The sequence below is a fragment of the Thalassophryne amazonica genome, chromosome 14, assembly GCF_902500255.1.
Source record: "Thalassophryne amazonica chromosome 14, fThaAma1.1, whole genome shotgun sequence".
Taxonomy (NCBI): Eukaryota; Metazoa; Chordata; class Actinopteri; order Batrachoidiformes; family Batrachoididae; genus Thalassophryne; species Thalassophryne amazonica.
The window spans coordinates 18,340,880-18,365,791 of record NC_047116.1 but is presented as its reverse complement, the minus strand read 5'-3'; the positions used below and the strand labels follow the sequence as shown (position 1 = coordinate 18,365,791).

Sequence of the window (24,912 nt, the reverse complement as noted above, 5' to 3'; positions counted from 1 at the left end):
TACTCTACTCCATTCTACTCTTCTTTTCTACTCTTCTTTTTTAGATATTTAGATATACCTTAGTATACGCTAGTAGAGTTCTACCTTAGAATTGAAATGTATTATAGCAGACATGCCTTACTGAATTTTTATGACCTGTGTGATCACTAAATATCTGCTTACCCTGTCTACAAACCCATATTTTTTTAAGGTAGATTTAAATTTTAATAATTTTGCAGCCATTAATGTCCAACAAAGCAACTTCTTTTTAAACATGTTTGCAAGTAATATATATATATATATATATATATATATATATATATATATATATATATATATATATATATATATATATATATATATATCGTAATTTCCAACTGCTGTTTCAAAAAACATTCAGCTGATGTTGAAATGCTCAAAATTCAGATTGGATTTTGACTTTTTTTTATCTACACGGGATAACTGTTGGCCCTGGATATAATGGGCCAAAGGAGGGTGGAGTTTTTGTGCTTGCTTATCTGTCTGTCGGCATTGTATCTCAAAACAGAAATGATGGATTTTGGTGAAATGTTTGTGAAAAGATGGTGCATGGGCCAGGGAGAAATTGTGCTTGTTGGGCACGTGGTTTCTCTTCAAGGTTTGAGACCGCTGTCATAAAGGACCTCTACAAACATCAGTATCAGAGACACATAAATACAAAGAAACATCACCTTGACATGGCTGAATGCACAAGTTGTTGTGATTGTGATGAACTATAGCCTGACTCTTTGTGTGGTGCTAAAGAGATCCAGGATCAACAGGCTGATCCAGGATGAGCCTGTTGATCCTGCTCGTATTTTACAACACAGTTTGCTGTGTCCATCAAACCCAAGTGAGAATTTGATTAGATAAGCTGTATTCGGTGACTTAAGGTGAGTGCGCACACTCGTGGTCAATATAGATATTCTGGAAACCATGTGATTGGAGGAATGGCAAAGGGAGAGGGGCCAGTTTTCACCCCAGTAGAGCTTCTGTTAGACAGCTATGAGGAATTCAGTGAGATGATCACTCTAAAGGTAATATTATAAAAGCTTCACTAGAAGAAAGAAGATGCGTCAGACAAAGGAAATGCATCAGTGATGGTCTTCCTCCTACTAAAATGACAGAGTACAACATAAACGTCTGCTATAAAAATCAGAATGAACGATGATATAGAACTGAAAATGACATTTGTGTAAGAGAATTGGAGCATGAAAAGCTATGAAAAGTGACGTGTGTGTTCTTAATTGTTCACTGTCACAGCCTTTGTTTGCCCACCACATTAATGAGTTCATTTATTACCCCAGGCCATCAAATGTGGCCATCGGGTATTGCAAAGACTTTGTGTCTGTCTGTCCGTCTGACCGTCTGTCTGTGCGCAGCATAACTCCAGTCATATTACTGCTAAAATCTTCAAATTCACAGGGACCATTCTTGGGAAACAGACCTTGGACAAGTTCAAAGATGGCTGAAATTTACCTATTTTAACCCTCTGGGGCCTGAGGACATTTTTTGGACAGTTTACTCGCCTGGTATAAATGTTTTATTATTGCTGTTAACAGCTCTCCCTGCATCCAACAATCAAGTTTTATGTCTCTTTTTTTCAGGACAACCTGTACTTTCAGAATATATATGCTATAGTGGTGTTTTATAAATGTAATAAGGGTTTACAATCAGAAATAAGAAAGGAAAAAGTAAAGCGGAAAATAATTTTCCACACACATTTATTCAAAACACACAGCAAACTATAATAAACAACTGTTTTGACACTTTATAAAGGTAATTTGGGCTCTTGTGTGAAAGACTATACAACAAAAAGGTTCAAACAATAAACACAAATGCACATTTTGAACAATATATACAAAATGGTCTATGCGTTTTGTTTGTCTTCATCTCAAAGCATTTTCTGTCTGCTATTACACAAAGGTCACATCACAAACTTCTACTGTGTTTTGGAGTGTTCTGTCCTGCTCTGAAAGCAGCTTTCACACTTTGGCCCACTTTGGCTCCTTACACTCTGAGGAGCGGCTCCTCCCCCCTCCCTCCATTGATATGGTAAACAGTGCTTTACACCGGAGCAAGAGAGCTTGCCACAGGCTTATTCAATAACATTCACAGGTAATGAGGAGTTGAGAATCTTTGAAACTCACACACTCTGTGTTTGAGCATGTGAGATTGTGTAAGAGGCGTTCTGTCTGCTCACCTTCACTGATTGCTCTGTGTAATGGCACGGGACGCATTGGAGCCAACAGCCAGATGGCTATTCAGACGGGCCAACTAGTAACACATCACTCCTAAAAACGATCTTTGGTTCATCACGTGAGGTAAATCTGCCCTACGATTGGATTTTGGAAAACCATGTGACGGTGAACCAATTCCGATTGGACACTCACATTGCGCATGTCATCACACAGCGTCTATGAGGAGTACAAAGATGGTGGATGGTGGCTCGAAAGTCCGTGGAGTTAACTTTTCTGCAAAAAAAGCAAGTTTCTATCTCATATCATTAAAAAGTTATTTATAATTTGGTAAAGCTTGGTCTCAGCCGTAGTATACGTCGGCCCCAGAGGATTAAGAGATAAAAAAAGTCGCATTGTGTTCCATGTTTTTTTTTTGTTGTTTTTTTTAGAGTGGCGGGAGTGACAGCCAATCAAAGTAGAGTGTCACCGTGATGCAAGTGGCTGGTCTCTCTAACACCGCTTTATGTGTTTATATAACATATTTCTCATATGTCATGTAAAAGCTAGCAAGAAATAAGCACTTCTAAAACGGGAAACGCTGTTTTTGGAACCTAATAACACCTCTGAAGTGATTTACAAGCCTTTTTGAGGACGTTAGCATGGTGATGTCACAGGCTGGTAGCTAGCTGCAAAACTCATTTCGTTTGTGTGTAAGTATATCCTCTTTGTCATATATTATGTAAAAGCTAGTGAGAATTAAACACATCTAAAACTGAAAATGCTGTTTTTGTAACTTGATAAATAATACCGCTGAAGTGATTTACAAGACATTTTGCGGACGTTAGCATGGTGATGTTACAGGCTGGTAGCTAGCTGCAAAACTCCATTTCATTTGTGTGTAAGTATATCCTCTTTGTCATATATGATGTAAAAGCTAATGAGAAATGCATCTAAAACTGGAAATGCTGTTTTTGGAACCTAATAACACCTCTGAAGTGATTTACAAGACATTTTGCGGACATTAGCATGGTGATGTTACAGGCTGGTAGCTAGCTGCAAAACTCAGTTTCGTTTGTGTGTAAGTATATTCTCTTTTTCATATATTATGTAAAAGCTAGTGAGAATTAAACACATCTAAAACTGAAAATGCTGTTTTTGTAACTTGATAAATAACACCTCTGGAGTGATTTACAAGACATTTCATGGACGTCAGTGTGCATGCTAACTCAAAGCTAACTTCCACGCTTGTCAAAAGCTCATGCACACAAGCATGTTCTCCTGTAGACACAGTTCAAATGTAAATATTTATGATTGGTTGATTGAATGATTGATAGAGGGGGTTTATTAAACACATAGAAATTCTGCGTAAGACAACTGGATCTTAATAATTAATTAAACAACTGCAAATTATAAAGAAGACAATGCTCATGCAGCCGAGGGCGTTGCATTATATTCTTGAATTCAGAGGAACTACTGCATCCACTTAAAAGTGAAATACAAAAAAATATATATATAACAAAAAACACTAATAACTAGAGCAGAGCACAAATTTTTGCCTAGAAAATTTTTTCAAGGTCAAAGTCCTGTTCGAAGTGGCTTTTCATAAAATAAATTAAATGTGATCAAATGTCTGGAGTATATATTTAGTTCATGCACTGGAATGGAAGTTTTTTTATGGTGTTGTCAGGGTTTTGTTTCCTTCAACTGTTTTGGTTTCTGAACACTTTTAGATAAATCTCTGCTATGCACAATTTGTCATTGTTTTTTGGCACTTGGTTTCCGACTGATAACTAGAAGATAGATAAACAGCAGTGGTGGGCACAGTTCCAACAATCCGCTAACCACTAATTATCGAAGATAATGTTTTCATTATCGGATTAGTTTTTCAGATAACTTTGAAAACCACCATTGGACCAATTATCTTCCGATAAGTTAACGCTGGCAATAGCACCCAAGTCATCCAGAGGCATAGAGTTTTAACTTATGGTTAGAATTTTTACCAAACTAATTTCTGACAAGTTATTTAAATTAACGTCACGTCTGAAGTTTTATAAAGTGAAAATATCAGATATATGTTTTAGTTTTAAAGTAATGCACTAATTTTGAAGGTTTTAGTGTGGACATGCAGCTGTGCCCAGTGCATTATGGGTACAGTCATGACAGAAGAAATGCATTTGAGACGCTCTGATCAGGCCCCACACAGACAACAGCATTAAACTCTTTGTATAAAAGTAAGTTCCTTTGGCTGCTCCCTTGTTTTGCACTCGGGGTCGCCACAGCAAATCCAAGGTGGATCTGCTTGTTGAATTGGCACAGGTTTTACGCCGGATGCCCTTCCTGACACAACTTCACATTACATATTGTGCCTAAAACTCTCGTGAATATATTCTCTGGGTTTATAGACATGGTTATTGTGTTTGTTTTATGTAAAAATGCCAGAAGAAGCCTAGGTTGCTTTTCCAAAAGTCGAAATTGTGATTCAGGCCGTGTGATATAACTGGGGTCAAAATGCATAGAACACTGCCATCTACTGGCAACCGGTTATATCGCAGTGTTGTCGACCGCAGGATTTTAAATTTATCTGTAGGTTTCCAAAACATGAGAGACTCCAAACGTGGAGATAAAAACAAATCATAGATCTGACAGGTTTAGTTGTCCAGTGTGTGGTGTCAGTCACACGGAAAAACAACACACACAAACAGATTTCACACACGAACATTACCAGGTCAGACACCTCGCTTTCTGATTGGCTGCATGTCACATTTAGTGCCTCACATCCTTCTTAACACACCACACAGCAGGAATATCTGATAAGATTATATTTAGCGTCATTACGATTGTCGGGGCGTCCTTAAGATTATCGGAAGGGGAAGATCGGGTCCAATATCGGCCTAATTATCTTGCCATGTGAACCAGGCTTGATGTTATGACGCATCGCGGAGTGACTGATTGATCTGTTATAACACTGCACCGAACAAGTTTTCACTTTTATTTGATTTCTTTGTGCGACTGACATCATTATTCAAGCATTCAAAAGGCGATTCCTGTCGCCACACAACTCCAACACACGAGAAAGTTTTTTGGCAGTTCTTGTTATTGAAAGAAACCTTGTCTCCCTAACCGGATAGAGTTGTGCGCTTAGGTGCTGTCTAGCGGGATCTTGAAAATTTCTTTCTTTTTTTATACAAATGAAAAAAATTACATATTTTTCAAAAGCACATTTATTTGTAAACACCAACACTTGCATTGATTCACGTGTTGGTTTTTACTTAGTTACCCATAATCCCCTTTGGGGATCTGTGTGTTAATGTACAAATCTTCAGAATTAGTGCATTATTTTAAAATTAACAGATATATGTTATATATCACTTTGTACATTTTAAGAGTTTACATTAATGTAGTTATTCTGTCCGGAATAATTTTATTTTTAAAGCAAAACCATTTCAAGATCTCTGCCTCATCGCAGGACCACTGTATCCTGTAAGGGTAAATGATGCTTTCCTACAGCAGGGGGCAGAGCGCACAAAGACAAGTGCTGGCTCATTGGCTGTTTGGGTTTGCGATCACCATTTGTTCTGTTAGGAGCTTTGGTGGTGTTTAAACTCAAAATCTGTTTCTTAGTAGCTGAAAGCGTATTTGAGGCAAAATTTAAAGTTATCGGTTAACTGTAGCTTCCGATACGTTTTTAGGCTGTTTAGCGTTAAAAAAATAACTTTTCAATTAGCTGATTACCAGTTATCGAAGCTAACTTTTGGTTAGCTGTGCCCACCACTGACAAACAGGCATAAAGTTAGAACCTCCATCCAATTTTGCTGGTGTAGGTAAATCCATAACAGAAAAGCTAGAGTGATTGAGGCACTTTTGATTGAGATATAATGCAAAATGTACACCAACTGGGTTTTTCAATATTAAATTCAAATGTCCACAAAATCCACAATCTGGATCAAACTTTGTCAGGTGGTAGTGAGTGCCAGTCTGCACCTCACTTTCAAATATGAGAGTGACTGGGGCATGTTTGATCAAGATAGAATGTAAAATATACATTACATGGGGTTTTCAATGTTACATGTAAATGGCCACAAAACCTGTAATCTGAATCATATATGAATCGAACTTTGTTAGTCGATAAAGGATACCACCCTACATAACGCTATCAGTTATGAAAGAAATTCGATCGTTTTTGTCAGAGTAATGAGTTTTTGACAATTTGTTCATTGTTGAAGGATAAGGATTTTTACAATCTTCCATGGTTTTTCCTGACTTTGACCTATGACCGTACCCTCTAGTTTAACACAATAACTCAAAAACATTAAATGCTGTCATATTGTAAGTCAGCAAATTAAATGAACATTTGAGGATAAAGTGATTAGACACTGGTTTACTTTGATGCACCACATCAATCCAAAAAAGCTCAATCTGCCAAACACTGCCACCTGCTGGACATGTGTGAAATTGTTGCAGAAAATAAGATTATCAGATGCATGAAAGAAATTAGGAGCAGGAGTGGTTGAAGTTGCATATTTCTTGAAATGAGCTTGGTTGTCAGGTTCTTACATTTCCAAAGCCTAGGTCTGATGGCTACCAGAGTCACTTGTGGACTCGTCTTTTTGATGTCCTAAACTTGAAATTTGTGGATAATTTTCTGCAGTGACATGGTTTAATAGTGCACTGTGACCATCCAGAGTGCAACATGTTCTTGTTGGGTATATGTACCTGCTGCAAAGTAAATGTGGTCAGAAGAGTTGGCAGAACTGCCGTGGAACACGGCATGTAAAGTACACGGTACAGTCTAAAAAAAAAACAATGAGCTGTTGTCTCATCGAGGAAAAAGTGATGTAACAATTTGCATAGATTTCGTGATGAAGACTTGGCAGTCATTTCTGTGGGTCTTTCATTAGCTTTAGCCAGCTAAGCAGCCTCAGCATTTCTTCCTCTCTGTGTGCTTCCTAAATCACTTTGTGGTTGAGACGGTAATCCATGAAGATCCCAATGGTCTGACTAACTCTGCTGAATGTTGTAGGGAAAATTCTCAGTTAAGCACAAACTATTAAAGTGATGTTTTAATCATGAATGTCATGATTAAATGTGATAAAATGTGATATCATGAAAATGATCTATTCTCTCCACTTGGAATGATTTTCTTACCTGTTTACCCTGTTTTACCTGTTTCTTACCTGATTACCCTGTTCATCGGTGAAGTGGCGATAGCAAAGTATTGTTTTCTCTGGCATGTCTCTTTGTACAAAATAACTCGAAAGTGGCAGGATGGATTTCCTTCAGACTTGGTGGGAATATTACTTTGATCAATATCTCAAAGTGATTAGGTTTTGTAGTAGTTTGGGCAAAGGTGGCAAAAAACAATGTCTGAAAACCCTTTTTTTTTATTCATCAACAGCCAAGAAGCCTAGAAGGATGATCTAAAGTATATATTGATCAGCAAATGTGTGACAGATCAGTGTGAATGGCTTCATAATGATGTCATACATAATCAAAAACACCATTAGAGACATATGTATATTTACTTGTACATTTATATTTTGGTGTATAGAGCATGCAGGGTATGCCTCAGGTTTCTGATGCCTTTCATTGTCAGTGCCCACCAGTATCACTGTTTTAGTGTGGAATTAAATATGTGTGAAAAGCATAAACAAAACTGTTGCTGTTTTTAGTGTCCACTGATGTAAATTGGCACAAATATGAACAAATTGAAGTAAAAAAAAAAAAAAAACCTCAACAGTGCTCTCTAGTAGTATTCGATTGCTTCGCTGTTATACGTCTTTATTGGACAAAACAAAACAGTTTATATGCTGTCGCATCAAAGGTTACAAGAAGCTGCTTTGGTGTTTCTCCCACAAATGTTGCTTTCCGAATCGTGCATCAATCGCTAAGTCAGAGCTATAAATTTTCTGGAATGTTCTGGTGTTGTCTGTCAAACAGATATAAAGATGTTAGCAGTTTGTGCTTCACTTGTCTCTACTTGGAAACAAAATTGCACCCACAAAGTTTTCTCAGTATGGGCTGTTAACTGTACAGTTACTGGTAGAATTTCCTGAAGAAGCACAAAAAGCGGTTCAGAAAGTTCAATGAGGTCATAGATACAAACCATCTTCACTCTCGGTTGTTCTACATACAACCCAGAAACGTACTGCTCTTTTAAGTAGGTGAGCAGATGTGGAGTTTCAGTGTGTTTGTCTCTGTCATTGACACACTCGCTGAAAAACAATAAATGTTACATTGTGAGGACAAGCTTATTCAAATCTGGTGAACTTCAATGCGTCACATTAATCCAAAGAGCAGCTTTTTATGTTACATCTACGAGTCTGCCACCTGGTGGATGCTGGGTTGGTGATGGATTAGGAGCAGGTGTGGTTGTCAGTGAGACAGACCATTTCTGCACAGAAATCTACGACATCGGAGAAGGAAATTGCAAAATCGATGTTGTTCAACTCTTAAAAAAAATACAAGTGACAGGGCTGCCTTAAAATTCTAAGTGAAAAAAATAATTTGTTCTTCTGTTGTGACAGAAATTCCTTGTTGGCAAGGAGTTTTTGAGTTGAACATCATATTAGATTTTACAGTGCAGTGGGTGCATTCTAATACTCAAACACGGTCACAAGTCCACACAACCGTGCTGAAAGGATTTTGCATGAATGGAACTGATGCAGACACTTCTTCAGTCTCTTTCCCTCACTTAAAATCCATTTGGGTTGGAAGATGCATCGAGCTTTTTTTTTTAAAGTGCTGATTTCGGCTAAAATTTGTAAAATAAACCGTCTTATCGAGACAGAAAAATGGTTGAATTTTGGTGCTGGACTTTGGATGTAGGTTCTTGGTATTTTATTTGTTGCTTGTTTGTGTCTGTGTCAGTCATGTTATGGAATCAGCTACATTTTGTCTGTCATTTTGGTTATTTTAAAGATCTCTCGGAAAGATGTGTGTCGTTTCAGAAAATTTGGTAGAGAACTTTGATTAGGGAATAATTGTCAAAGCAAATGAGGATGTGGGATGATTTCTGTCTTTTTTTGCCATTTGGTCATGACTGAAGTCTGCACTCCCCCCAATTAAAAAAATACCAGTATATCTAAAAACTAAGACTGATACACTGGTGTTATTCTTTTTATTTTTGCCCCCCCATTCATATCTTCTGACGTTCAACAAGTGAAATTTTATGTTGCTCCAGATATACATCAGCATTTTAAAACAGAATTAAAATATGGATGATTAAAGAAGTGAGCTCTGATCTGAAGAACCTTCGAATTCTTATCAGACATGAAAATGACTAAGGCCCCTACGGCAACATCCGTAATTCCTAAATTGCTCCCGTTGTGCGGGTGCATGGCAGCAACCTGACATTGGTGTGTGTGTGTGTGTGTGTGTGAATGCAAGGCATGATGGTCAATCACTTTGAGCGTCTGCAATGGATGGAAACGTGTTAAAGAAATACAGCCCATTTCAAATAATATCAACGTCTTGGCCGTGATTATGCTAATGAAGTTGCTGTATTGTTGGAATTTGTGCTATAAATATGGAATAACACCCTCCTGTGCAGAATTCGACAATTGTTCAGCCTTGATGAGTGTTCTTCTAACTTTGCTTAACTTCTAAATTTTTCCTTTTTTATTTTTTTTGACGAGGATTGATCTCCATTCAATAGTATAAGGGTGCAGTTTCATCAAAGTGCAGGGTGGGGGTGCTGTTTCACCAGAGTATATAAAAAAACTCCATTGAAGTCAGTAGTAAGCATTAGATTAGGTAGAACTTTATTAATCCCTTGGGACAACTCCCTTAGGCAGCAGCATTGTATAGCAGCAGACAGGGTAAGAAGCACACATAGTGTCAAAAGTAGAAGTATAAAACAATTTGCAAAATGTAAATACAAATATAAATACCAGAAATACTGCTCACTACTGGTTTACTGGCTCCTCCCCTTCCTGTCCCCCAGTCTTCCTGTTACTCCTCCTCCCCCTGAGTGAGGAGTTGTACAGTCTGATGGTCTGAGGGACAAAGGAGTTTTTCAGTCTGTTGGTCCTGCACTTGGGAAGGAGCCGTCTGTAGCTGAAGAGGCTCCTCTGGTTGCTGGTGACGGTGAGCAGAAGGTGACTGGCATCGTCCATAATGTGCAGCAGTTTGTCCAGTGTTCTCTTCTCTGCTACCATCACCAGAGAGTCTAGCTTCCTTCGGAAAAAATATGAATAAAGAGAAATTTGCTCACATCATTGTGAGATATTTTGCTAAAATAAGATAAAAGCTGAAACCTTTACGAGTGTCATGTTGTAAAAATTTGACACAGTCTCAGCTTTCCCGATGTTTCCGTGGAGAAAGTGCAGGTTTGTCCGACTGAACAGACCGATCACGCATCCCAGACACCGGTCACCTTCAGGAGTCGCGGTGGACGGTAAAAGTCGATTGAAACTGATTTAATAGGAAAACTGTCGTCTGCTAGAATCAAAGTGGTTTTCTTTTGAAGCAGCACAGGATGGAAAACACAAAAGCTTTCTGCTTGGTGACATTGGTTTAGAAAGGTGTCATTGTGTTTGTGTGTCAACACAGCCGCTGAATACTGATGTGCGCTGTGTTCTTATTTAAATTAGAGCATTTTAAGCTCGGGAGAGGTTGTGATGAGGGCACAACCTGAATTCAGTCGACAGCGTTCTTATGCAAGGCCTTACATTTAGCAAGTCTCATTTTATGAAGGTAAAGGTAAGTCCTTTGTCTTTACTTGCTCCCACATGTTACTTACTGTGATTTATTTTCTAAGTAGAAAATTTATGGTAATCATATTTAAAATACATTAGCATGAAGAAAGTTCACTAATGCAGTTGAGGGAGCTTTCAAAAAGTAGCCGACCACTTTTTATAATTCAGTTTTAATTATTTATGCAGTCATAAATCACAGAATGTCTCTGTGGGCTTTACTTTGTTGGCAGTACGCCCCATCCTGAAAGGTTTACGTCCAGTCAGTGTAACTCCAAGGATGGATTTGAAATTATAGTACTCTGACAGAAAAGCCAGAAATACAGCATAAATATGTGGGGAAAAAATTCATAAGGGTTCTGATGAAATGTAAATGCAAAGCATGTATGTATGTATGTAGGTGTGTGTGTGTGTGTGTGTGTGTGTGTACAGTAGTGTTCAGAATAATAGTAGTGCTATGTGACTAAAAAGATTAATCCAGGTTTTGAGTATATTTCTTATTGTTACATGGGAAACAAGGTACCAGTAGATTCTCACAAATCCAACAAGACCAAGCATTCATGATATGCACACTCTTAAGGCTATGAAATTGGGCTATTAGTAAAAAAAAAGTAGAAAAGGGGGTGTTCACAATAATAGTAGCATCTGCTGTTGATGCTACAAACTCAAAACTATTATGTTCAAACTGCTTTTTTAGCAATCCTGTGAATAACTAAACTAGTATTTAGTTGTATAATAGTTTTTCATGATTTCTTCACATCTGTGAGGCATTAATTTTGTTGGTTTGGAACCAAGATTTTGCTTGTTTACTAGTGTGCTTGGGGTCATTGTCTTGTTGAAACACCCATTTCAAGGGCAGTATTTTGACATATCCAAACTCATCCATGATACCTGGTATGCGATATATAGACCCAACACCATAGTAGGAGAAACATGCCCATATCATGATGCTTGCACCACCATGCTTCACTGTCTTCACTGAACTGTGGCTTGAATTCAGAGTTTGGGGTCGTCTCACAAACTGTCTGTGGCCCTTGGACCCAAAAATAACAATTTTCCTCTCATCAGTCCACAAAATATTCCTCCATTTCTCTTTAGGCCAGTTGATGTGTTCTTTGGCAAATTATAACCTCTTCTGCACGTCTTTTATTTAACAGAGGGACTTTGCGGGGGATTCTTGCAAATAAATTAGCTTCACACAGGCATCTTCTGTCACAGCACTTACAGATAACTCCAGACTGTCTATGATCATCCTGGAGCTGATCAATGGGTGAGCCTTTGCCATTCTGGTTATTCTTCTATCCATTTTGTTAGTTGTTTTCCGTTTTCTTCCACGCATCTGTTTTTTTTGTCCATTTTAAAGCCCCTTTCACACCGTGGCTGCTCCCAGTTGCTCCCTGTGGCGTCATGACGACACAGGAACTTCTGCTTCAGGTGCGCGCAGCAGGGGGCAGAGAGGAGGTGAGGATGCAGCCTGCAGGTTCTCTGCACAGAGAAGTCAGAGTGCAGAGTTTGGCTGCAGACAGACCGTGCACTGTGACTTGTCTTCTACTTGTTGTTGTGCTGAGCTGCAGGGCTGCGCTCTGAGTTCTGTTATAGTTTATCTTTCCTCCTTTGCCCCGACTTGCGCTGGAACCACTTCCTTTCTGCATCGAGCACAGGACGCCAAAAAAATTAAACAGGTTTAATTTTTCAGCGCCCAACTTGCTTCCTCCTTTGCGCCCCTCGCGCCATTGTGGTGCCGAGCTGCATCGTCTCAGCACTGAGTTGCTTCCACGCGGCGGCGTCATAATGACACACGGTGCAACTGGGAGCAACCGGGAGCAACCCCGGTGTGAAAGGGGCTTAAAGCATTGGAGATCATTGTAGATGAACAGCCTATAATTTTTTGCACCTGCGTATAAGTTTCCCCTCTCCAATCAACTTTTTAATCATACTACGCTGTTCTTCTGAACAATGTCTTGAACGTCCCATTTTCCTCAGGCTTTAAAAGAGAAAAGCATGTTCAACAGGTGCTGCCTTCATCCTTAAATAGGGGACACCTGATTCACACCTGTTTGTTCCACAGAATTGACGAACTCACTGACTGAATGCCACACTACTATTATTGTGAACACCCCCTTTTCTACTATTTTTTTTTACTAATAGTCCAATTTCATAGCCTTAAGAGTGTGCATATCATGAATGCTTGGTCTTGTTGGATTTGTGAGAATCTACTGAATCTATTGGTACCTTGTTTCCCATGTAACAATAAGAAATATACTCAAAACCTGGATTAATCTTTTTAGTCACATAGCACTACTATTATTCTGAACACTACTTCATGTATGTATGTATATATATATACATATATATATATATATATATATATATATATATATATATATATATATATATATACATACAAGGTCTGTCCATAAAGTATAGGTCCTTTTTATTTTTTTCAAAGACTATATGGATTTCATTCATATGTTTTTACGTCAGACATGCTTGAACCCTCGTGCGCATGCGTGAGTTTTTCCACGCCTGTCGGTGACGTCATTCACCTGTGAGCACTCCTTGTGGGAGGAGTCGTCCAGCCCCTCGTCGGAATTCCTTTGTCTGAGAAGTTGCTGAGAGACTGGTGCTTTGTTTGATCAAAATTTTTTCTAAACCTGTGAGACACATCGAAGTGGACATGGTTCGAAAAATTAAGCTGGTTTTCAGTGAAAATTTTAACGGCTGATGAGAGATTTTGAGGTGATTCTGTCGCTTTAAGGACTTCCCACGGTGCGAGACGTCGCGCAGCACTCTCAGGCGGCGTCATCAGCCTGTTTCAAGCTGAAAACCTCCACATTTCAGGCTCTATTGATCCAGGACGTCGTGGGAGAACAGAGAAGTTTCAGAAGAAGTCGGTTTCAGCATTTTATCCGGATATTCCACTGTTAAAGGAGATTTTTTAATGAAAGACGTGCGGACGGGTCCGCGCGTCGGCTCGCAGGCGCCGCGACGCTCTGCCACAGGAAAAACACCTCTGTTGGAAGCCTTAAGGACAAGTTGGAACATGTCCAGCTGTTAAACAATTTCTCAGATACTCACTCCACTGAAAGCCATCAAAAGTCGCCTGGATTTTACAAATGGTTATCAACACGGAGGTGTTTTTCCTGTGCCGCCGCACCGCGCCGGCTGCGTCCCGACACGCGGACCCGTCCGCACGTCTTTAATTAAAAAAATCTCCTTTAACAGTGGAATATCCGGATAAAATGCTGAAACCGACTTCTCTGTTCTCTCACGACGTCCTGGATCAATAGAGCCTGAAATGTGGAGGTTTCAGCTTGAAACAGGCTGATGACGCCGCCTGAGAGCGCTGAGCGACGTCTCGCACCGTGGGAAGTCCTTAAAGCGACAGTATCACCTCAAAATCGCTCATCAGCTGTTAAAATTTTCACTGAAAACCAGCTTAATTTTTCGAACCATGTCCACTTCGATGTGTCTCACAGGTTTAGAAAAAAATTTGATCAAACAACGCGCCAGTCTCTCAGCAACTTCTCAGACAAAGGAATTCCGACGAGGGGCTGGACGACTCCTCCCACAAGGAGTGCTCACAGGCGAATGACGTCACCAACAGGCGTGGAAAAACTCTCGCATGCGCACGAGGGTTCAAGCATGTCTGACGTAAAAACATATGAATGAAATCCATATAGTTTTTGAAAAAAATAAAAAGGACCTATACTTTATGGACAGCCCTCGTATATATATACACACATACATACTTTATTAGGTACACCTTACTAGTGCTGGGGCAGACCCCCTTTTTCCTTCAGAACTGCCTTAATTCTTTATGGCATTGATTCAACAAGGTGTTGGTGTTTAACCTGTAATGAATGACATTGCGGTGAATTTTATATTTATTGTACCAGGTAAATATTTGGAAACTGTTTGACACTTATATGACACTTATGTGTTGGTAGTGTTGTTAATTTCTTATCAATCAATCAATCAATCAATCAATCAATCAATCAATCAACAAGGTGCTGGAAACATTTTTCAGAGATGTTGGTCCATATTGACATCATAGCATCACACAGTCACCCATTCATCCATCAACAAGGCATTTTCATCCACACAACTGCCGTTCACTGGATATCTTCTGTCTTCTGGACCACTCTTTGTAAACCCTAGAGGGGTTAGGGGAAGGGGTAGGATGAGAAATGGTAAAATAAAAAAATACAATGTCACAAAAATGTGACTCAATCCATGACGGGAGCACAAAATAAATAAGCATGAGACTGGGCTGCCACCTCCGGAGAGATGCAACAATTGCACGTCACCAGCAGTTTCATAAATATGCAACCATTTGTTGTTGTTGTTGTGTGTTTTTAGCCCCTCAAAGGCTAATAAAGAATGCTGAACATGAAGCTGCATTGTCCTGAGAGCTCATCATGAGATGTACAGATGCTTTGTTGAGCTGCAAGTCAGGAAAATATAGAATTTGTTCACTTGGAGCTTCAAATTTCTGCTTGTCCCATTCTGATATAATGGACGACCCTTGTAGTGTTGTCCAAACGGCTTGTCCTGGACATTCATGTCTCATCTAATTTGGGAATTAAACCTATGACTCTTGGCTGACACACCTGCTTTTCTAACCTCTAGGTCACCACTTCCTTGGATTTGCTCTTTTTTTCAGTGACACACATTTGTGAATCCCCCCCCCCCAGTACTGGATCAGCCCTGAAAGGAAAATCAGTCATCTGTGTTTAACGAGCACAAAATTTGAAGACAGTCCAACCATTACAGTCAGAGGGTTAGTTAGGGTGGGAAGCCACAGTCTGGCACCAGGGGACCAACTCCAGATTTGACCTGCAAACACTACTCTGGTTTCTAGAGACTTCGGAACCACACGACCACGGGACCAGCGATCTTGGAACCAACACAAAACGTATGATAAATGGTGAAAAATCTTTTTTTTTTCATTTGTAGTACTGAATGGCATGTATTCTTCAACCGGTCTTAAAGTCTGCTGCAGAAAACACGCTGTGCTTTGTAGCGGTTCCAGAATGTACTGACTCCGAGATCGTATTGGAGCTGCTGTTACTGAGGTCGTTTCTTTCCGAGGTCTCCAGTTACCCTCTGTGTTGGGTTCAGCTGGGCTTCTCCTTTGCCTCAAGAGTGACGTTTAAATTTCCAGGAGCTCAGGCTATAAGATTAAGAAAATTCAAGACCACCCTATGGAGTTGTGAAGATTGTAGACAAACATACTGGTATATGATACTGAGGAGAACAAAAATCCAGGTCATCAGAATCCAGGTGCTTCCAGTCTTGTGGCTGTGGGTCCTGGATGCTATCCTAGGAGCTTCAACACTTTCATTTTGATTTCAACATTCAAAGATTTATCCCCCCCCTAAAAAACAAAGTCAGTGCAATGGCTTATTTTCAGCTGGATGCTGCTGTTGAGTTCGTAGCTGAGCCGCGTGACGTATGAGCTGCTGGTTGTAATGCATGAATGGAAACTGATGCAAACAGGACTTTAGTGCTCTGCCTGCGTGAATGTAAAGCCCAGCAGGGAGTTCTGTCTCACAGAACATCTGCATTATTGCTTTTTGCCCAGTAAGTTAATTACCTTTGCACATACGCTCACACGTCTGTCTCTCTTCAGGGGACTGTTTATCAGGACAAATAGTGTATGTGTAGCAGCTTGTACTCTCTCTGCTTCTGTGTTGTTGTGTTGACTCCTCCCACTCGCTCCCATCAGGACGCAAACTCGCTATCTCCGGCACGGGAGGTGGACACGCTGACCAGTCGGCTAAAACTCGGGCTCTGGCCTGAGTGGCCAGAGTATCCTTTGGCTGTGGGGGGAGTGAGGCCTATTGACTACCACATGCACAGCGACAACTGCTGGCCTCCATCAGATATGCTCTTGTGTCTGCATCTGCAGGTTTATAGAGCTGCTGCACAGTCTGACTAAGGTCCCCTTCAGAGAAAAAGTCCCTTCAGCTGCTCCCTTGTTTTCACTAGGGGTCGCTACAGCAGATCTAAGGTGGATCTGCATGTTGATTTGGCACAGGTTTTACGCCGGACACCTTTCCTGACGCAACTCCACATTACATGGAGAAAAGTGGCAGGGGCGGGGTTTGAACTGGGAACATTCTGCATTGAAACAAAACGCATAAACCACTTGGCTGGATAATCTGGTTTAAGACAGCATTCCATATTGAGCTGGGTCGTTTTTTTTCCATTGTTGTGTGTGGTTTGTTGTTTTTCTTTTCCTGAATGTGAAAGGTGCAAATCAGATTTGGCAATGTCTGAATGCAAATATGGCTGGAATCCTGCTAGCTCTGGCATCATAACATCAAGGTTCCTCACTACATCCGTGCTCTCACATCGTCCTTTCCGCTGTGGAGGCACTTAGCGCGGCTATATCGGCAAATGCAGCAAACCACCTTCTTTTCCTGCTGCACTTTCCCACCAAGAAAATCCTCTGGGTACATTCCATTCTATGTTTCTCGCACACCCGCGCTGCCACACCTGGATCGGCACACCACCGCTCCCACGCCCGGAACCATACTCGCACACAGCCGCACTCTCACCCAGACACATCCCTTTTGGCTTGAGCTGGATTGAGTTTGGACGTGTGTGTGGGATGAGCTGGATTTGAAAAATGGGTCTGTATATAAAACGGCTGTCCGGCTAGAAATCCATCTGGATTGAATCCATCCTGAGCTGGATTGCTAACCCCAGTCTGAATGGGGTGTTATTTTTCCTTGCCATCATGGAAAAGTGCCATTATTTCCCAACCACACTTTTTTCCCCTTTCTCCATTTGTTTCCCACAAACTGATCAGTTTGCTCCCAGATCTCATTGCTTCCAGTATCCGATGGCCAGTTACTTACATTTTCCTGTGCAGACGGGGATTTCTCACCGTTGTCCCAATAGAGGCAGTTGATTTTTCCAGACAGTCACCAGAGAGCATGTTTTTCCTCAGCATATTGATGCGAAGCACTGAGACGTCTGCATATTAATTTTTCAGTGTAATCATTCCCCGACAGCATTTACTGATTATTGTAATGTATTTCCATGCTGGTGCACGTGAATAGGCAGCAGCAGCCTGCTGGGAGAAGCCAAGCATGGAAAATGAAAGCAGTGGCTGGTGGGTAACGCATTTTCTCTGTATTTGCTGATAGTCTTTCAGTACAAACCAAGCAATGCTGAAAATTACTTTTACCCAGTGTTTTTCTTTTTTTTTCCCTTAGCCATCAAACGGTGGTGAGAAGAGACGGTGGCTCATGCATAATTGCAGCCAGTGATGACCCACTAACGCTATTATCCCACTTAGTCCAGGATCGACTGCTCTCATTAGCATCAGACCAGAAGATGCTGGGAAAAGAAGGCGATACATAAATTATGTTTCAGAGTGTATTGGAAAGACGTTCTCAGTCAGATGGTCAACATGTTTATCATAAACATGGACTGTGAGAACAAAGAAATCTGTGGGAGTTGAACAAAAATAACAGTGAGGCGTGAGATTTCCCACCTTCACACAAACCGAAGCAACGCGTAGATACGACTTATTAGACCAAAGAAAGTGCAGAATATCACAGAGCACTTTGATGTCAAACCCGTTATCTACAGAACGGCTCACAGAATTCATCCTAATGTGAACTGTCCATTTACATTATTCAGGCGAATGTTTGGTCCCAGTGAGACGACGGATCACAGCAAAATTAGAGTGCAACGATTTGTTGCGAGCAGCTGCCTGTAGAAAAATTCAGTGGCACGTTTCTTACCGGATTTCTCTGAATGCTATTTATGAAGAACGGCTGTTTGATGGATGATTCACTCTCTCTGACAGAACAACATTGTGCATGTTGATGTTGTGTCATTGCTTAACTGTATTAACTCTGTATTTATGAGGGTTGGATATCGAGAACCGGTTCTTTTCCGATATCGTTAAGAAATGTTTCGATCTACCGATATCAATAGTCGTTTTGCTTAACGATTCCCTTATCGGTCTTTCAGAGCGGGCGTTGTTTTGAGGGTGTTTGTCGGGAAAATGATCATTTCTCTACGTTGATTACAGACCCTGCAGCGGCTCTAGACTCAACCACTTCTGCAGCGTGACTCCACTTTGAAGCGTGAACCAATGAAGCAGTGCTTCGATCTGCTGCCTTGTTGGTTCTTTGATTCACTGAGTGGGGGATGTACCAGTTGTCTGCCACCCAGGACCCAGGGTGGTTTCGTATTGTGGTGGATGCAGCAATGCGTAGCACCAGCATGTGCTCCCAGACCTCAGCTGATCCTGAGTGTCACAGCTTTCTCCAGAGTGACGCAGTATACAAATAATGAATGTCTGAGTTCAGTGGTACGAATATTTTATGAGGTGAAAGCTGGAACATACCATTCAACGAGTTATGTTCCAGCTTTCACCAAATTAAATATTCATTCCATTGAAAGAATGTAAAAACATTCATTATTTGTTTTATATAATGGCTAAAATAGATCCTCGTCATTTGATATTTTATTAATTTATAAACAAAGAAAAGGGACTTACATTTTGGTGTTCCACTGCTGCTAAAGTCCAAATTGTGATGTGTAGTCCGGTGATGCTGTGCACCAGTGGTGTAGTCTACGTGGAATGCAGGTAGACGCCGTCTACTCACCTAAAATGACCGAGAATTTCCATCTACCCACTTCAAATTGCCCCCGGAAACGTGACAGTGTAAATAAAATAAGCGTTTATTGACTGTAATTTTATTTTCTCCCTTTAAAAGAAAGCCATCAGGCGTCCGTCACTGCAGAGTGCACCGTATGTCCCACCCCCGCTCGCTCTGCTAGATAAGAGTTTTAATTGGCTCATAGAGAGATGGGGCGGGGCTACCAGCTAATCAGCGCGAAAGCCGCACACAAACAAGAAGAATGCTGGAAGTTGGAAGTATCGATGGTGATTATTACCCGAAAAAATGAAAACAAAACAGGCCTCGGTTTTAGATTTTTTTTTTTCCCAAAACGTCCACCTGCTGCTTCAGGGCCAATTGATGAAGTTTGCACCCTGAGTGGAGGAGATAAACCTGGCACTGTCTGCATTTCTGGTAAGTGGGCTAGCCTACAACAGTTAGTTTTTTATTTGTTCACTAAGCTAATGGGCCTTTCACAGTGAATACGTCAGGCACGTCAAAAAAACGGTCTAAAAAGCATTATTTTCAATGAGACGCGTTGCTTTTTAGATGCTGACGGGAGCGCGCATTGCCGCTTGTCGGCAGGCTGATGTAGACAAAGTTCAAGCCAATCCAACTTTCTGAGCCGTGACGTACCTTTGCGTTGTCTAATAGGAACGACGCGTCGGGCCAAAACGCGGAAGAATAGTGACAGAAACAGAAACCACTGATCTGTACAAAATGGATCGATGTAGAAATAAACCACTGATCTGTACAAAACAAACGTGTCACAGGACTGCTCATTTATGGAGCAGTTTTATGAAGAAAAATCCTTGGAAATGTTTTTTTGTTGTTGTTTGTTACCTCAGAATTTCTGATTACTGTTAAAAAAGTTTAAAACACTTGTAATTAAAATAGCTAAATAAATCAATAAATGGTTCTTTAGAAACCTTTCATCTGTAAATTAAAACCACCTGTTATTTCAGATTAGATAATTTCTTGTTTAACATAAGGAACCTCGGACATTTATTTTTATAGAAAATAACATGGAAATTTGTACATTTTTTTTTAAGTCTGGTAGATTATTTATATCTCATTTCAACCAGAAAAACAGACACCGTAAATAAATACAAATGTTTATTATAAATGCAACAGGAAATAATTTAACAATGACTGCAGTGATTGTAAAGTAGGATTTCTGTGACATAAACCTCTTGATTAATTTTTTTTAATGCTTATTTCAACTTGTAATTTTGACAAAATATGTAATTGCCTTTAATGTTGTTATCAGGACAGAGTCATTTCTAAAATATGAATTTGAGCACAATAAGTGGAGAGCTTCTACTTGTGCAAATGTCTTTTCACTTTGATTCGTGGACATTTTTAATGATCCATTCATTTATTGTTAAAATATAAAATGAAACAGCTTTTTAAAAAATAATTTAAAATAAAATTTTGCCGATGTCTCTTGAGCTTGAGTCCCGTTGGCTGTTGGATAGTGTAGTTTTAAAATGACTGGAATTGGTAAGTGGCATACTCCCAGTAGTTGCATGGTTGTCTTAGTTAGTTAGTTGGTTGTCTTTATACTATACTTTTGTGCCACTGATTTGGCCTACAATGTTTTTGTCATGGGTTGAAAAGGTTTCTGCAAAGTAAAGCATCTACCATATTTTCATTGTATGTGAATTTTCTGGGAGCTAGCTTCTGTCCTTCAGCCTAGCTGCTGTTTTAATGGAACTTAACGTATACTAATACTAGCTTTTTTATACTGGGTAGGTTTCCTTATGGACCACAAAGCCTACAGGTTCCAGTCCCCCGTCTGGACCTGATGATGGACTGTCAATTTCAACAGAGATTGTGGTAGGAGGCGTGAGGCTCTGCAGCCAGTGCATGCTCATGTAGACCGGTGTGTTCTGTTTTGTTTTTGTTTATGCGTCTAAACTGTCCACAAACAACGTGGGGCCATGCGGATTATATGAAGAGTGAATCCTGCAGCTGCTGAATTTGACAGTACAGGCTTATTGTTGGGAAAGTGTAGTGACACGGACCCACAACAGGGGGCGCAAATGATCGGACAATGAAAGAGTCGAATATGAACACTTTACTGTTGTGAAAGAGCACAACAAAAACAGAGGATTACAGAATTTGAGCAAACAGTCAATCCACAAAGGTGACGTGTGGGCAGGCTTGAGGATAGAAGACGTCTATCCTGAGAAGAACCGGAACCACACAATTTCCTCCGCCACTGAACCTGGAGAATACTGGAGCCGCTAACTTACGAGTCCCCAGGTGGCCACCGTCTCCGAGTGTCGGATCTGGTACTGCTGGCGAGGACAAAACAGTCATATGTGGGTGCGTGCACACCCAGTAAAAACAATGGTGGGAATTCCACATCCACCTCTAACACACACTCGTGCAGCTCCTGTCTAACCACTTATCTTGTTGGGGTGTGAAGCGAAGCCGTCGCTGATCACACCAAACGCCAATCTCTCAGATAGGGAACACCACAGGAAAGCGGCTGCAAAAAGAGTTCAGACTAAGACACAGTTAAGGCTGGGAATATTACCTTCACAGGTAGATGATATCTCGGCAACGAGGTGGAGATGACGTCCGGTTTTTATGAAGTGGAATGATGAAGTGTACATGGATGACAGCTGTCATGAGATAATGAGTGACAGCTGTCACCCCCGGCTGTGTCCGTGGCGGCAGCGCCCTCTCGTGCCTGAAGCCCGCACTTTAGGCAGGGCGCCCTCTGGTGGTGGGCCAGCAGTACCTCCTTTTCTGGCGGCCCACAGAACAGGACCTCCCCCTCAATGGGCGCCTCCTGCGCCCGACCAGGCTTGTCCAGGTGACGGCGGTAGAAATCGGCCAGGAGGGCCAGGTCCAGGATGAAGCTCCTCTTTACCCAGGAGCGTTCTTTTGGTCCATACCCCTCCCAGTCCACCAAATACTGGAACCCCCGGCCCATTCAATGGACGTCCAAGAGCCGGCGCACTGTCCAAGCCGGCTCCCCGTCGATGATCCGGGCAGGAGGCGGTGCCGGAACGGGAGCACAGAGGGGTGAGGTGAGGTGTGGTTTAATCCGGGAGACATGAAAAACAGGGTGGAACCGCAGTGAAGCCGGGAGTTGGAGCTTCACTGCAGCAGGACTGAGGATTTTGATGATCTTGAAGGGTCCAATGAATCTGTCCATAAGTTTGGGTGAGTCCACCTGCAGGAGAATGTTCTTAGTAGATAACCACACCTCCTGCCCGGGCTGGTATGCAGGGGCCGGGGACCGCCGGCGGTCTGCATGGGTCTTAGCCCTCGTCCGGGCCTTCAATAAGGCAGAACGGGTGGTGCGCCACACCCGACGGCACCTCCGCAGGTGGGCCTGGGCCGAGGGCACACCAACCTCTCCCTCCACCACGGGAAACAACGGGGGCTGGTACCCCAGACACACCTCAAATGGGGAGAGGCCGGTGGCAGAAGACACCTGACTGTTGTGTGCATACTCGATCCAGGCCAGATGGTTACTCCAGGACGTTGGGTGTGCTGATGTCACACAGCAGAGGGTCTGTTCCAACTCTTGGTTGGCCCGTTCTGCCTGTCCGTTCGTCTGTGGGTGGTACCCGGACGAGAGGCTCACAGTGGCCCCCAGTTCCCTGCAGAAACTCCTCCAGACTTGAGAGGAAAACTGTGGACCACGATCCGAGACTATGTCAGCTGGTATCCCATGCAGACGAACGACGTGGTGGACCAGGAGGTCAGCAGTCTCCTGGGCCGTCGGGAGCTTCGGGAGGGCCACGAAGTGGGCCGCCTTGGAGAACCGGTCCACTGTCGTCAGGATGGTAGTCATGCCCTGGGACGGCGGGAGGCCCGTGACAAAATCCAGGCAGATATGGGACCAGGGGCGATGAGGCACCGGGAGCGGCTGGAGAAGTCCTTGGGTCCTCTTATGGTCTGCCTTGCCCCTGGCACAGGTGGTGCAGGCTTGGATATACTCCCGGACATCGGCTTCCATAGACGCCCACCAGAAGCGCTGCCGGACAACTGCCACGGTCCTTTGCACCCCTGGATGACAGGAGAGCTTGGATCCGTGACAGAAATCCAAGACTACAGCTCTGGCCTCTGGTGGGACGTACAGACGATTTTTTGGTCCAGTTCCGGGGTCCGGGTTCCGTGCCAGGGCCTCCCGGACGGTCTTCTCCACGTCCCAGGTGAGGGTGGCCATGATAGTGGACTCCGGAATGATGAACTCTGGTGGATCCGACAGCTCAGTTTTGACTTCGTCTTCGTGTACCCGGGACAAGGCATCTGATCTTTGGTTCTTGGTCCCGGGGCGATAGGTGATCCGGAAGTCAAAATGCCCGAAGAACAGTGACCAGCGGGCTTGCCTGGGGTTCAGCCGCTTGGCAGTCCTGATATACTCCAGGTTCCGATGGTCAGTGAAAACCGTGAACAGCACAGACGCTCCCTCCAACAGGTGTCTCCACTCCTCAAGAGCCTCTTTCACCACAAGGAGTTCTCGGTTGCCGACATCATAGTTCCGTTCAGCCGGGGTCAACCTGCGAGAAAAGTAGGCACACGGGTGAAGAACCTTATCGGTCTCTCCGCTCTGGGATAGCACGGCTTCTATCCCTGAGTCAGAGGCGTCCACTTCAACCACAAACTGCCGGCCAGGGTCGGGCTGCACCAGAACTGGTGCAGTCGAGAACCGTCGTTTCAACTCCCTAAACGCGGCTTCGCACCGATCCGACCAGGTGAAGGGAACTTTAGTGGAGGTCAGGGCTGTCAGGTAGCTAACTACCTGACTGTAGCCCTTAATGAACCTCCTGTAGAAATTTGCAAAGCCGTGGAACTGTTGCAGCTTCCTACGGCTTGTTGGTTGGGGCCAATCTCTCACCGCCGCAACCTTAGCCAGATCAGGGGCGACGGAGTTGGAGGAGATGATAAACCCCAGGAAGGACAAAGAGGTGCGGTGAAACTCACACTTCTCGCCCTTCACAAACAGCCGGTTCTCCAACAACCACCGCAGGACCTGATGTACATGCTGGACATGAGTCTCAGGATCCGGAGAAAAGATGAGTATATCGTCCAGGTATACGAAGACGAATCGGTGCAGGAAGTCCAGCAAGACGTCATTAACCAAAGCTTGGAACGTCGCGGGGGCGTTAGTGAGGCCGAACGGCATGACCAGGTACTCAAAATGACCTAACGGGGTGTTAAATGCCGTCTTCCACTCGTCTCCCTTCCGGATCCGAACCAGGTGGTATGCTTTTCTAAGATCCAACTTGGTGAAGATTTTGGCTCCATGCAGGGGCGTGAACACTGAATCTAACAGGGGCAACGGGTATTGATTGCGAACCGTAATCTCATTCAGCCCCCTGTAATCAATGCATGGACGGAGTCCGCCGTCTTTCTTGCCCACAA

General features: G+C 42.4%; 1 protein-coding gene across 1 annotated transcript in view; it reads left to right on the top strand.

Moving 5' to 3' along the window:
* Positions 1-24,912, top strand: part of st6gal2a (ST6 beta-galactosamide alpha-2,6-sialyltranferase 2a) — a 129,201-nt gene that overhangs the window by 911 nt on the left and 103,378 nt on the right. The gene's annotated exons all lie outside the window — the stretch shown is intronic.